Source organism: Typopeltis vanoorti, chromosome 24 (genome assembly GCF_054136105.1).
Source record: "Typopeltis vanoorti isolate ZY-2024b chromosome 24, IOZ_Tvanoo_1.0, whole genome shotgun sequence".
NCBI lineage: Eukaryota > Metazoa > Arthropoda > Arachnida > Uropygi > Thelyphonidae > Typopeltis > Typopeltis vanoorti.
Window position 1 is genome coordinate 49,192,761 of NC_143572.1, and position 13,922 is coordinate 49,206,682.

At 34.9% G+C, this 13,922-nt stretch overlaps 1 protein-coding gene across 6 annotated transcripts in view; it reads left to right on the forward strand.

Annotated features, from left to right (window-relative positions):
* LOC150093183 (phospholipid-transporting ATPase IF-like) overlaps positions 1-13,922 on the forward strand; it is a 799,705-nt gene that overhangs the window by 184,082 nt on the left and 601,701 nt on the right. The gene's annotated exons all lie outside the window — the stretch shown is intronic.

Consider the following 13,922-nt stretch of genomic DNA (forward strand, 5'->3'; position numbering starts at 1 on the left):
CTATTTTCTAAATGCTTTTCTCAATATATTGGACTATTCATGAACTATGGTTGTTACTGCACCTATCTGTTTTTCAAAGCTTTATAATTTTATTTTAAATATATCATCATCATCAGATTCCTGCATTTACCCTCAAGGGGTGTACAGGATATGATAGTACTACATGAAAAAGTTACATCATTACTAACTTCCTATCTACAATTTTTCTCCACAGTCTGTTACTTGTCAAGACTTCAACATTATCAGGTCTTATATTTCTATCGTCTAAGGCACTTTGTACCGTATCAATCCACCTATATCTTGGTCTTCCTCTGGGTCGTTTTCCTGCCAACCTGCCAAGAGAACACTTGTTTTGCTAATCTTTCCTCTCCCATTCTATTTAAGTGACCATACCACCTGAGATTAGCTCTGCTAACGCATTCCTGGATGCTGACAATGTCAACTTCTTTCCTAATATCCTCATTTTTAATGTGATATTGCCATTGATGCCATCTGTTCACATCTCTAATCTTTCTCAGGACTCTTATATCTGCGGTCTCTAGTCTTTGGTCAAGTGTTTTACTTCTGACCCAGCTCTCAGATCCATAAGTTAAAACTGGTTTGAACTGGTTTTAAATATATATATATATATTTTTTTTTTGCAGGGGGTATGCTTAATTCATTTTGATAATCCTCAACACCTATTTATATGTAAAAAAGGGGATGGGGAGAATAAAAGTAATTAATCGTTTCAAGGCGGAATTTCGAAAATGGTGATATTTTAACCATTTTCAAAAAATAAAATAAAATAAAATAAATATTGCATTTGGCAGATTGACAAATGATTTATCAATTACCATACTATCTACAGGTTTGATTTTTCTTGGTTCTGTATTACATATAATAACCATATGTTATGATATATATCTCACATATATATCATAGGGGGGTGCTTAAGGGTCAAAGCTGTATAACTGGGAGAAGACCTACTATACATAGCCTTTTAAAGAATGAGGAGAACCGACCAGGGCATTTGACCTAATGTCCACTCCTCACCTTCCTGTAGTGCACCCTGTTAGGATTCTACTCAGATACTGAACGAATGAGGATGGGCTGACAATTTGGGATTTAACTGACCAAATCATATTCTTATTGGCTAAAACTACAACGTAAAAATGATGGTACAACATGACAAAATTTCATGCCAGCTGAGGTGTTGCTGGTTAAACAAAGCTATTGTTGTTTTTGTCAGGGGAACCAGGGTGAACAGCACAAACTACTTGCAACTCGACATCAGCAGAGCTTAAGATTGGTAATATGAAGTAAGAAGCAACAATAGAAATGAATTGGAATGCAGAAGAATTGGATAAGTACCAGATTGACATAATAAATAGGCATGACTGAAATAAAGAAGACAAAAAAAGGTGAGGTCTTTCTAAGCAACAAATACAAAATGTAATATTCAGGCAATAACAATCAGAGAAAAGAGGAAGTAGCTATAGTATTCAACACTAAATATGAGGATAATCTTGAAATGGCAGGCAATATCAAGTAGAGTAATGTGGGCAAATATTAGAATTAGGAACTGTGCAATGAGACTTATTTGGTCTCATTGTACAGTTTTGGTCCTGCAGAAGGTTCTATTAAGGAAGAGAGAATTTTTTTAAGTCATTAGAGATGGCAGCTGGCACAATGAAAAAGGAAAAGTTAGTCCTTGTTGGAGAGCTAAACAGCATAGTAAGAAATGATTAGCAGACATATAGAAGGATGATACATTGTGGTTGGTCAGTGAATTTTGTGCTCCTGTAAAATTGGCAATTTTTGTCTGTTTCCCTTAGTAAATTACTGTTTTTTAGTACACTAGTATAGATTTCAGTGTTTGAATATTTAGTATTTTACCACATATTTTTATTAAGATATTTCAATAATTAGTATACATTTAAAATGGCACCAAAAAAGGGCAAGAAATATAATGCTAAAAAAAGCACTGCAGACGGGAATGGGAAGGTTAGTCCTACTAATGCGGTTATTTCTGATGCGGAGGAGGTTAATGAAAATGAACCGACCTCCAAAATAGCAAAATTGAAGTAGATCATCAAAGAGAGACGATGCGGAAATTGCAAAAGGTTGAAGGTGTTTAAATGAACAGAGGGAGAAAAAGAAAGTTATGTAGGAAAATAAGAAACAACAAAGCAAAGCATGGAAACAGGTAAGTCAGGAAATAACAGAAATCAGATTTCTTAATAAAAAGAAATAAGTTATTTGGTAATATGACTCTATTCTATAATAAAACACACTATTGATGAACGAGTTATAACTTCCAGTTTTCCTGGAGCAAAAATTAAGAATATAAGAAGCAATTCAAAAAAGAAAAGAAAAGTAAATGAAATCGTAGTTGTAGTAGGTACTAACAACTTAAATGGCGATAATTCAGTATGAGAGAGGATATGAAAGTGTTGTTGGAATAGGAGAGAGAGTGAAGAGTTAGAAAGTGAAAATTGTCAGTATTTTACCTCACTATGATAAAAATGAATTAAGAAGAAGAAGGAGTATGATGGCAAACGATTCAATGCATAGGCTGTGTAGAAGGAATAGATGCGATGTGTGGTGTAAGATTGAGGGAAGATTGGATTTGTATAAGAAGGATGGCCTAAACCTGAATGTGTTTGGCCTTAGGAGTCTAGAAAAACTAATAGCTGGTATTAGACCTAACACAGAAAGTCAGGGAAACTAAATTATAAGAGACGAATGGTGTGAATGTGAGTGTAAGGGTGACAATGTTATATAACTGCGTTAATGATGGCAATGGGCTTTGTCATGGAAATGCTGATGAGGAGAGAATGATTTCAGCTTTGTGTTCGTCCGGTTTGGACCCATCAAACATGTGCAAAGATGTCTACATGTATAAGGCATTAGAAGAATAGAGATCTGCAAGTTGTCCAACTGTGTCAGGCAAACCTCAGACAACACTATACAAAAGAAAAAAACAAGTAGATTATTATGTCTTTACACTAATGCTAGGAGTATCAGAAACAAAGGGGTAGAGTTTGTTGCCTTAGTCAATATGTTGCGACCTCAGGTTGTAGGTATTAGTGAGACCTGGCTATCAGAATGAGACCTACTAACTGGTATTGAGTGTCAAGGGTACAGTATTTTTAGGAAGGATAGGAGAGGGGGGGGGGTGCTGCTAATGATATTGGATGATTTGAATCCAGTTAGAGTTGAGACCTATGATTGTAGTAGTAGTAGTACTACTACTAACAATATTTCATGTGGCAGTGAGTTTGAAGCCATCTAATGTGAGATGGAATCTAACAAAATCAGTTACATAGCGGGATGTTGTTACAGAACTGGTGGATCAGTTGTTAGTAAAATAAAATGTATTTATTGAGCTGTTGTGAGACAACTTCCTCAATCAGCATGTGACAGAAGGAACTTGAGGTCAAAGAGTGTTAGATTTGATTATAGTGTCAGAGAGTGTTTCAATTAAAGACATAGCTATTCTTCCTCTGGTTGGTGACAGTGATCATGCAGTATTCACTTCGGAAGTGGCTAAGTTTATGAATGTTCCATTCAGAAAAGTTTACATGCTGAACTGCAAAACAGGAAATTATGATCAACTGAGGAGTATACTGAGTTCAGTGGAATAGGATCGGTTGCTGGATGGAAAGAATATCGACAGTGCATAGGAAAACATTTAAACAATTCTTAAATGATGTGATATCAGAATGTGTCCCGAGATTTCAAAGAATAAATAGGGTAGGAGTCAAATGGATGTGTAATAGTATTAAGCAAGAGATTCATAAGAAAGGACGATGTGGAAGGAGTACCATGTGCATAAGGATGACGTTCATTTGAATGTTATAAGCAGCAAGCTAGAATAGTCACAACTGTTGTACAGAAAGCAAAGTCTTGAATATGACTTTGAAGGCTAAGGACAACCCACAAGAATTCTATCGATATGCTGCAAGTAAAAGAAAGAATGAACGTGAAAGAATAACTCTTCTAAATCCAGATGGCATGAGGGTTACATATGCAGAAGAGGTTGTTCAGCTAATGAGTGCCCATTTTGTTAAAAGCTATCAACCTGGTGTACACAACATTGGGCTCACTGCTACCTCTTCATTGGATGAAGAAACACAGGTGTATGAGGATGAGGTATTAGAGCTGTTGCACAAATTAAATATGAATTCAGCAATAGGGACTGGTGGGATATCAGCACATGTGCTAAAAGAGTGTTCAGCTGAATTTGCTATTCCTTTGACCAGGCTGTTTAATATGAGTCTTAGAACAGGGAATATTCTGCGGGAATGGAAGGAATGTATGGTAATTCCATTACACAAGGATTGGGCAAAGACTGATGTATCCAACTATCGAACAATTAGTATCTCAGGAGTGGTGGTGAAGATTTTGGAAAAATTAGTTAGGGCTCACATTCAGAAATGGGTTGACAGTGCATCTCTACTTTGCAATGAACAACATGTTTACTAAGGAAAGGTCATGTTTTTGCTCACATTCTATAACTACCATTGAACTAGACAAGGGGAATGGATACACCATGATACTTTTAGATTTTGCTAAGGCTTTTGACAGAATACAGCATGATAGACTGCTGCATAAATTGGAGTAAATGGGTTTGGGTTATACAGTATTAACATGGATAAGAGGATGGCTGACTGACAGATATCAAAAAATGGTATACAGGGGGGGGGAATGTGAGTCTGCAAGATTTAAGGTAACAAGTGGTGCACTACAAGGATCAGTGCTTGGTCCACTGTTATTCAATCTGTACATTAATGATATTGGGAAGGATTTGACAAGCGACATTCAGCTATTTGCTGATGATGCAAAGACAGGTAGTTTAATCAGGAATGCTGTGGAGTACTTGCAGAATGATTTGAATAGGCTGGAATTATGAGCATTGGAAAATGGGTGTCAGTTCAATGTCAGTAAATATAAAGTCATTCTCTTTGGCATGATTAGATATCAAATGTCATGTTATATTGGTGGGATTATGCTAGAAGAAACTGATGAGGTTAGGGATCTCGGAGTGTTAGATAGAATGTTGAAGTTCAGTGCCATGTGGCAAATATTTCAAATACAACTCAAAAGATAATAGCAACGCTGAAATTAATATTCACATATAAAGATAAGGATGTCATTTTGCCTCTTTACAAGGTAAAGATTGGACTATTGTGTGCTGGTCTTGTCTCCTGGTTTCTGTTGTGATTCTGATATATTGGAGAGAGTACAAAGGAGAGTGTTAAAAATTATATCAAGATTATAGAATACTGATTATGATGATAGATTGAGAATTTGTAGAATTTGTCGCTGAGCTTGCAATGGAAGTGGAAAAACGTGCAGAGGAAGATTGAGAATTTGTAGAATGCAGACACTAGAAAACTGGAGAAAGAGGGGTGATATAACTGAGACATACAAACTTTTGAAAGGGTCATACAGGATTTCAATTGATGGAATTTTTCAATTTATGGAGGGTGTGGAAAGGACAAGAGGACATCCGTGGAAGCTGAGGATGAAGGCCACTAAGAAGGGGCTAGATTTTTCTCTCATAGGGTGGTGTATGATTGGAATGGATTGCCATTGAATGTTGTGAGTGCAAGCAGTGTGAATGAATTGAAGAATAAGTATGAGCTGGTGTGTGTAGTATGTGGCTTTTCTTGATGAGTTGCTGACTTCCTGGAGGTCTGTCTTAATAATAATAATAGAAATATTTTGAGAAAAATTTATAGCTCAAAACTCAAATGCTTGCTGGATTTCTGTTCAGGACATGGAGTAGTTATTACTAGCACCATGTTCTATTATGCAAATATCCACAAAAATATTAAAAAGAAGACTGTGTAAGAAAGTTTTAAAATGAATCAAAGTTGAGCAACTTTCAGGTGAACTGTAGATAGACTCACTCAAATACACAAATATCATTGAAATAAAAAAAATGAAAGAGTTTAAAAGCAAGAACCAAAGCTTTGAGATTCACTGGAAAATCCTGAAGAAAACATTGATCGATTCATCTAGAGAGGCATATGGTGAGGTAAACTGCAAGGATGGAACAATCAGAACTCCATGTTGGACTCAGGAAGTTAAAGAGGCAGTCAAGGAAAAGAAGAAGGCATCTGGAAAGCAAGTCAGTTTGTGCTCTTAGAGAATACAGAAAAAAATGTGAGAAAGTGAAGCATTACTAAGATGGTCTGGAAAGTTCTTGGTGTAACAATGAAAAAACTAATTTATAATTTCATAATTATTTTTATTTTTCAACATAATCCCCCCCTTAGGACTAATACATTTATTCCAGCAATGCTCCAGCAGCATTATCCTGTCCCTGTAGTGGTTCTCAGTAAGATCTGCAAAATACCCCCTCTACAGCTGCAATCACCTCTTCATTCGAAGAAAAACGCTGACCAGCAAGGAAGAGTTTTAGTTTTGGGAAGAGATAGAAGTCAGAGGGAGCCAAATCTGAGGAATAGGGTGGATGTTCCAACAATCTATAGTGCAGATCCTTTAATTTTCCCATTGCCAAAACACCTTTGTGGGCAGGTGCATTGAACTAATGAAAGATGATTTCTTTCTTCTGCAAACCGGGTCTTTTCTCATGAATTTTTTCTTTTAGTCTGGTTAAAAGATTAGAATAATATTCCCTGGTTATTGTTTTACCCTTTTCAAGATAATTAATAAACAAAATGCCTTTAGCATCCCAAAACACCGATGGCATGACCTTTCCTGCTGATGGAACCGACTTTGTCTTCTTTGGCACTGAACAACCGGCTTCTGTCCACTGTTTTGACTGCTGTTTGGATTCTGGTATGTAATGGTGAATCCAAGTCTCATCCATAGTAATAAATCTATGCACAAAATCAGTTTTATTCTTGTTAAAACGCTCCAAACACTGTTCAGAGATTTCCATACGGGTGCGTTTTTGGTCTGCTGTGAGCAAACGCAGCGCCCATCGCGCACAAAAGCTTTTTCCTTTGCAATTCTTCATGCAAAATATATCCTACACGTTTTTTTTTAAATGTCTATAGTCTCAGCAATTTCACACGCTTTAACTTGCCAGTCATCCAATACCATATAATGCACTTGATCAATGATTTACACATTTTGGACAGTCTTCACGTGGATCAGCTTCAAGGCTGGACGATCATATTTAAACTCGGCAGCCCATTTCTTAATTGTTGAAAAATGAAGGAGAAGAGAGCTTTTTTTTTAACATAATCTTTTTTTCAATTTATTCAACAACACTTGGATAAGGATTAAACCAAATATATAATTCCTACCATAAGAGCTTTACTAATTTGTTATCTATTTCCATATTTAGTTTGTCATATTCACTAAAAATTGTACTTAAATAGCTGAAATGTTTTACTTCCTTTATAGGTTAACCATTCAGGAGACAGTTGAGGTTTCCAATGTTTCTTCCTATTTTGACCTTTATTGAGTTATCATTAGTGGCAGTCAAACCCAGAGGTGGTGATACTGTTGGATTCTGAATGAAGAGAAATTTAAATTATTAATACTCTCCTCAGAATCCAACATAATCCACCATGGCAAAGGCTACATTTGTAAATATTATTTAATGTAAATCACTTGTTTATAATTTAACATTCATATAACTACCTTTAATTTTATCTAATATTTAATTATTTAATCAAGAATATATGTATTAATAGTAGAAAAACTCTGTGTTAAAATATTATCAAGCTATTTAGCTTATTTCTATGTTAATATAGAATTTATATTTGATAATTTAACTGCACATTAATTGAAATGTAAATATTCTTTATTTATTCCTATTTGTAGAAATTTAACGTTATGTAATAGCTCAATTTTATTATGTTTTGTTTTGTTGTCGTGGAGACGCATGTATGTAAGCTAGCGCAAGTTGGAACACCACGTGAAGAGAAGGTTTATTGAAAAGACTTTTAGATCATGAGAACAATTGAGGCGGGAAGAATGGATATAAAAAGGGAAGAACGCTGAAAATATAGAGAGATTAGATAGATTAAGAGAGAGAAAAAGGAGAGGATTGGCATTAGGTTGGAATCGGAGCATTCGGCATTCGGGAATCACAGTGCGATAATAGTGAGTCGGCAAGTCACTCAAGTAGCTAAATAAAGTCTACTAGTCGAGAGGCGGTTAGCTAATAAGTTGTAGAATAACAATTATAGCTACGAAAAACAGCTGAGTGACTACTAAATAGACTAGCAATACTTGAGTTGAGATTTAAATTCAGGGCCGACCTGTCAAGGACACACAGAATCTTGAAATAAAGCACGGAGTTACTAGAGTAGTAGAGGCTGTAGAGTTGAAGGTTACCATTAGCTGTGTTTAGAATTATAGTGCCTAAAGAATTATTTGAATGCAGGAGGAATGAACAACTGTGCATATAAAACCTCAAGTTAAGAATTATTGTGTGTTGCCTTATTTCACGAGTGATCAGTAGTACTTTATGCAACAACGTTTGTTTATGTGTATAGTGACCAACGATTAATTCAGTTATTGCTTAGAAGAATTATTTTAATGAGTGCCATATACTGTTTAAGTGTTTACAGTTATAAAAAGTGTTTAAGTAGGTGAAGAAAAAAGATTATCGGTAAGATTATTCCAACCGTTAATATTCCTATACATGGAAGTGTGAGAGTTTCATCCTAGAATTTCCTTATACTAACAGTAACTATTGCGGAAATTAGCTAAAGTGTAAATTCATAAGGGTTTGCTTGTAAAGAGGTATTACTGCAATTTTTATTGTATTTAAAACTTAAAGAACTATGAGATATTGATGTGAATGATCATTAAGGAACTTTATTAAATAGCTAAAAGGAACTGTGAGAAGACTATATTACAGATAACAGAATTACCATTGTCTGAGTTTGCATGACTTTATTATCAGAAAGGCTGAAGTGTTTATAATAACTTGTTTAGTATTTTGATCTTAAGTGTGTAATTTGTGATTATAAAATTAAATGTTTGTTTTTGTTAATCAAAAGTTGTATTTTGCCTGAATCTCTTTTACTGCACCATTCATAAAATATTCGAACCAAAGAAGCGGGTGAATTAAGTTAGTTAAATATACTTGGCCAGTATATATATTAAGGAGAAATAGTTGAGGGTTGATTTATCTTCAATTCTTGAACTAATTCAGATATAGAGTGGCGCAGTCTATAAATATTCTCTATATTTGCATTAGAAATCAACTAGCAACTATTTTTTAGGTTAAGAACATCGTAATAACTAAATGTCGGATCTAAAGTATAGATTGAGACGAAGTAGGATCCAACAATACCATAGTTGCCCTAGTGCTTCCACTTGGATAAAGGATTAAACCAAATATATAATTGCTGGCATATCCAAGTGAAAAAACTTCCATCAACTTCCAGAGAATTTTAATAATAAGGTGTGACACCTTTTGGCAAATTGCATATGGAAATATGACTTCTCCATTACTTCCACCTTAGTATCACCACCTCTGGGTCTGGCTCCCACTGATGAGACCTCAATAAAGGTCAAAACTGGTCTGGGTAGTGACCCTTCCCTTAATGCATAGTATTATAAATGTCTGCAAGGAGATGTGCTTTGCATTATGGGATACTGAGGCAAATGGTGTGGAGTCATACCACCTTTGCCACGAGTTTCCCCAGTACTGAAAATACTTAAGGCCAAACTTTGTTTGCTTACACTTTGATAAAGGATTAAACCAAATATATAATTGATAGCATACCCAAGTGAAAAAACTTCCATCCTCTTTTAGTAGGAAGTTAGCTGAATAAATTTATATGGAATATGAAAGAAATTAGTCAAAACACTAAATTTACTATATACAAGACAGTATAACAAAATGCCTTAATACTAGGTAATCTAAGTGTAACAAATTTCACTTCTTTTGCTTTGCATCTGGTGTTGCAGCCTTATTGTGCATGACACCTCTGTGACAGGAATGAAATATTGCATTAGCATTTTTTAATTAAATTTCATTCCTCAGTCCCTGTGAATTATTTCCATTAAATTTATGAATTATCTGAGTGGATAGCAACTCTGCTTCCCAACTGAGAGCCTATGGATTTGAATCTCAATGCGATGTTTATGAAAGTATTTATGTGGTAGCAGACTTTTGTTTATGTGGGATATTTAATTCTTAAGTATACAATGTAAATGTAACTTATGAGGTTATAATTTGGATAAATGGAAGCACAAAGTGTGGAAGTACAATATGTGATGCAGGTAAGCGATCAGAAGCAGGAGATGAAGGGAAATATCAGAAGAGTAGTATTGAAGAGGCAGAAGTGCTTGGCAGTGAAAACAGAAGTTTCAGAGATGAAGAGAATGAGAATGGGAAACAGAGAGATAACTTAGAGAGAGTGGCTGTTGAAAGTTTTTTGCCACATACATCTGCAGTATTGATTGGCAAAAGGAAGATGCATGTAGCAATAAGGGACTGGAATTTCTAGAATTTTCGAGGGACAAATGTCTTAGGCAACATGTAACAGAGGGAACAAGAGGTTCAAGAGTTTTGGATTTGGTTATAGCATCAGAAGAGCCAATAATAACTGAGATGACATCCCTCCCACCAGTTGGAGAGAGTAACCATATGGTTTTGACTTGGAAAATGAATAGACATGCATGAGTATCAAAGAGACAGGAATGTATGTGGAATTATAAAGCAGGTGATTATAATAGGCTTAGACGTCAACTTGGGGAAGTTTCGCGGAGGGAGGAATTGGAAGACCGGGATATCATTAGTGGTTAGGAAATCATGAAGGAATATTTGTTAGCAGCAATGGTGTTGGATTCAGAATAAAGGGAAATTAAAATTATTAATACTCCCTTCAGAATCCAACATAATCCACCATATCAAAGGCTACACTTGTAAATATTATTTAATGTAAATCTGTTATAAACTATTATTCATATAATTACCTTTGAGTTTTTATTTTTATTATTTAATCTAGGATATGTATTAATAATAGAACGGACTCTGGGTAAAAATAACATTCAAATTATTTTAATTATTCCTATATTGATAGTAGAAGAATTTGTGTTCATCATAATTAATTATATATTAATTGAGTTGAAAAATATCCTTTTATTTAGTTTCTGTATATAAAGGTATAATGTTATGTAATGCTTATGCTTATGTACTGCTCTAATTGTTGTCATCATGGAAACGGAGTCAAAAGTAGAAAGCGTGAGCGTAGTAGCGCGTGAGTTATGGACGTGAGATGGAATTGATATGAGCTAGACGGTGAGAACAAGTTTTGGCGGGAAAAACGGAGTGAAAATATGTAAACGGAAAGCGAGAGTAAACAAGAGCAGTGAGTCAGGAGTTGGTCAAAGCAGTTGGTCGGCAGTCAGTCAGCACTAGAACTAGGGAACCAGGGACTGAGTACAATCGGAACACTCAGCACAGTAACGGCACTGAGAACAGTACAATAGAGATGAAGAAATAATTTATTAGCAGCATGGAGTTAAGTAAGAGGCTGTAGTACAAAGAATTAAGTGCTGTAATCAGATTACGAAGGATCGAGATGTAAATTGACAACTCAGAATATTGATATGGAATTCTGAAGTTAATGATGTATTCCAGAGCTTTCAAGGAAGATAAATGAAAGCTGATTCTATTGTAAAGTAGTATATGAGGAATAAGTGAATTTTCTAGTGCAAGTGTGTCTGCATTTGTGATGTGCTGAAGTTAAAGATTAAGTTAATTCAAAGAAGATTACTTTTAAAATGTGTAGCTCCAGTGTAATAATTATCTAAAGTTTTAAGTGTGCCTCAGTGAATAATATGTGCAAAGATTTATTCTGGTAAGAACAATTGTACTTTATAGCATTTTAGAGTGAAGTTATAAGAATTATCTCCTTCTGTTAAATCCTAACATTAACCGTGGTGTTTATGCTGAAATTAGCCGAAGCTAGAAGATTAATAGTCTTTCCCCCTTAAAGTGATAGCTATCTCTTGATTGAGCTATGTAATTTCTGACTAAGGGATAGATAAAGAATACTATTTTTAAAATATTTGCTGTGAATTTCAATGGTAAAGAACTTTAGAACTTTTTTTGCCTATTAGGGAGAAATTAGATTTTGAAGCTCAGTGTTTAATACCAAAAGTTAAGTGAATGTTATGTGTAATTGAACTGAGTTAATTTTGCATTGTCTTTTATCCAAAGTATGCTTATGTATATATTATATAACCTTGAATTAAATGTTTTGTTTTATTGATTTCAATTTGTTGTTAGCCTGATTCTTTTCCACTGCACCGTTCATAAAATTATTGGACCTAGTGGGAACCTCAAAATTTTAATGTTAAATTCTGCCTATATATAAACATTAGACTGCTAAAGTTAGTTAATATTTGATTACACTATTTTGCATAGACTAATCTGGATATAGGGTGGTGCAGTATAATAGAAATTTCCCTATATTTAGATTAGTAATCAACATAAAATTAATTAACCTTAATAAGAACAACGTTAAAACAAGATGGCAGATCGAAAGAAAGGAAGGACAATCCAACAAAATGGCACAGAAAAGAAGTGAAACCAGAAACCTTAAAAGTAAAATTAAGCAAATCACTATGAATTGGTTATGAATCAGAGTCAGGCAAAGAAATAAGTGAATTTAGATTTTAGAATTGAAATTGTAATTAAGAATTAAGTTTGATAAATTATTATGGCGTTTCCTCAAGCTCAAAAATTGAGGATAGTGAATTTTTCCGTACAGTAAACCCACAACAGGTCTTTCCTCAATTTTCGGGTGAAGAATCAGATGATGTGCTGTCATTTTTCACTTATGTGAAAAAACTTAGGGAAATAGCTATTTGGACTGATTTTCAGTTGCTGATTTTACTCAGAACCAAACTAACAGGCAAAGCGAAAAGCTTCCTACATTCCTCCCCAATTCTAAGAGAAACCTCAGATTACAAAAAATTTAAAGAATTGATAATCTTGGAGTTTTATTATAAAAAGGGTCCCATCCAAACTTTGAGGCAGTTTTACAAATGTGTGCAAGGTGATAAGGAAAATGTAACCAACTACTTTAATAGATTGTTGACCATTGCTCGATCCATAAAAACCTCCCCTGAGGAAAAACCTCATCTGGAATGGATTACCTTCCAACAGTTTAGATTTGGATTACATGACAAATTAAGGGAAGTATTCTACAAAAAGTGAGCTAAATACTTGGAAGGGTGTTATAATTTAGCCAGGGAAGAAGAAATGTCCCAGGTCTCTTCCATGAGACAATTCTTAATGCAAGACTACAATTTTGTAGTCCCCCTCCTCTTCAATTCTCAAGTGCAATTTAAAACGCTCTCATGACAGAGATACTGATTGTCAAGAGCTCCTCAATGGCAATAAAGTCTTTAAAAAAAAAAAGGCATCGATAGAGGATCATCAGTGGTACAGAGAGAAGGGAAGGGAAACCCTTATGTCAGATATAAAACAGGCAACAGATCCTGAAATGATTAAATATGCTAATCATTATAAAGGAAATGAACCAGATTTACTGAGTCATAATACCTACAAGATGCAAAATGTAGCAACTGCAGAAATGAGGGGAAGACTACCCTTGTCACTTGTACGAGGATTGGTTGAGGAAATCCCGTGTGACATATTGCTCAACACTGGAGCTCATGTGTCCGTCATTCCCTTTTCCTTGGCAAGAAGGTTCATTGATAAGTTCCCAGATAACACTACACAGTTACAAAGGCCTGTGAAAATAATTGGACTTACTAAGATTGAGATGTTAGCAATTTTGAGAGTGAAAGCAAGACTCTCCATACCCTGTTTTCCTGGATTTCTCATATGATCTCCTTGTTCTCCCGGAGGTTGCTGACACAAGTGACCAAATCATTTTGGGTCTTGATTTCCTAGAGAAATGCCAATTCATATGCGATTTTACCACAGGGACTATATCACTATGTGGAAGGAAGTATCA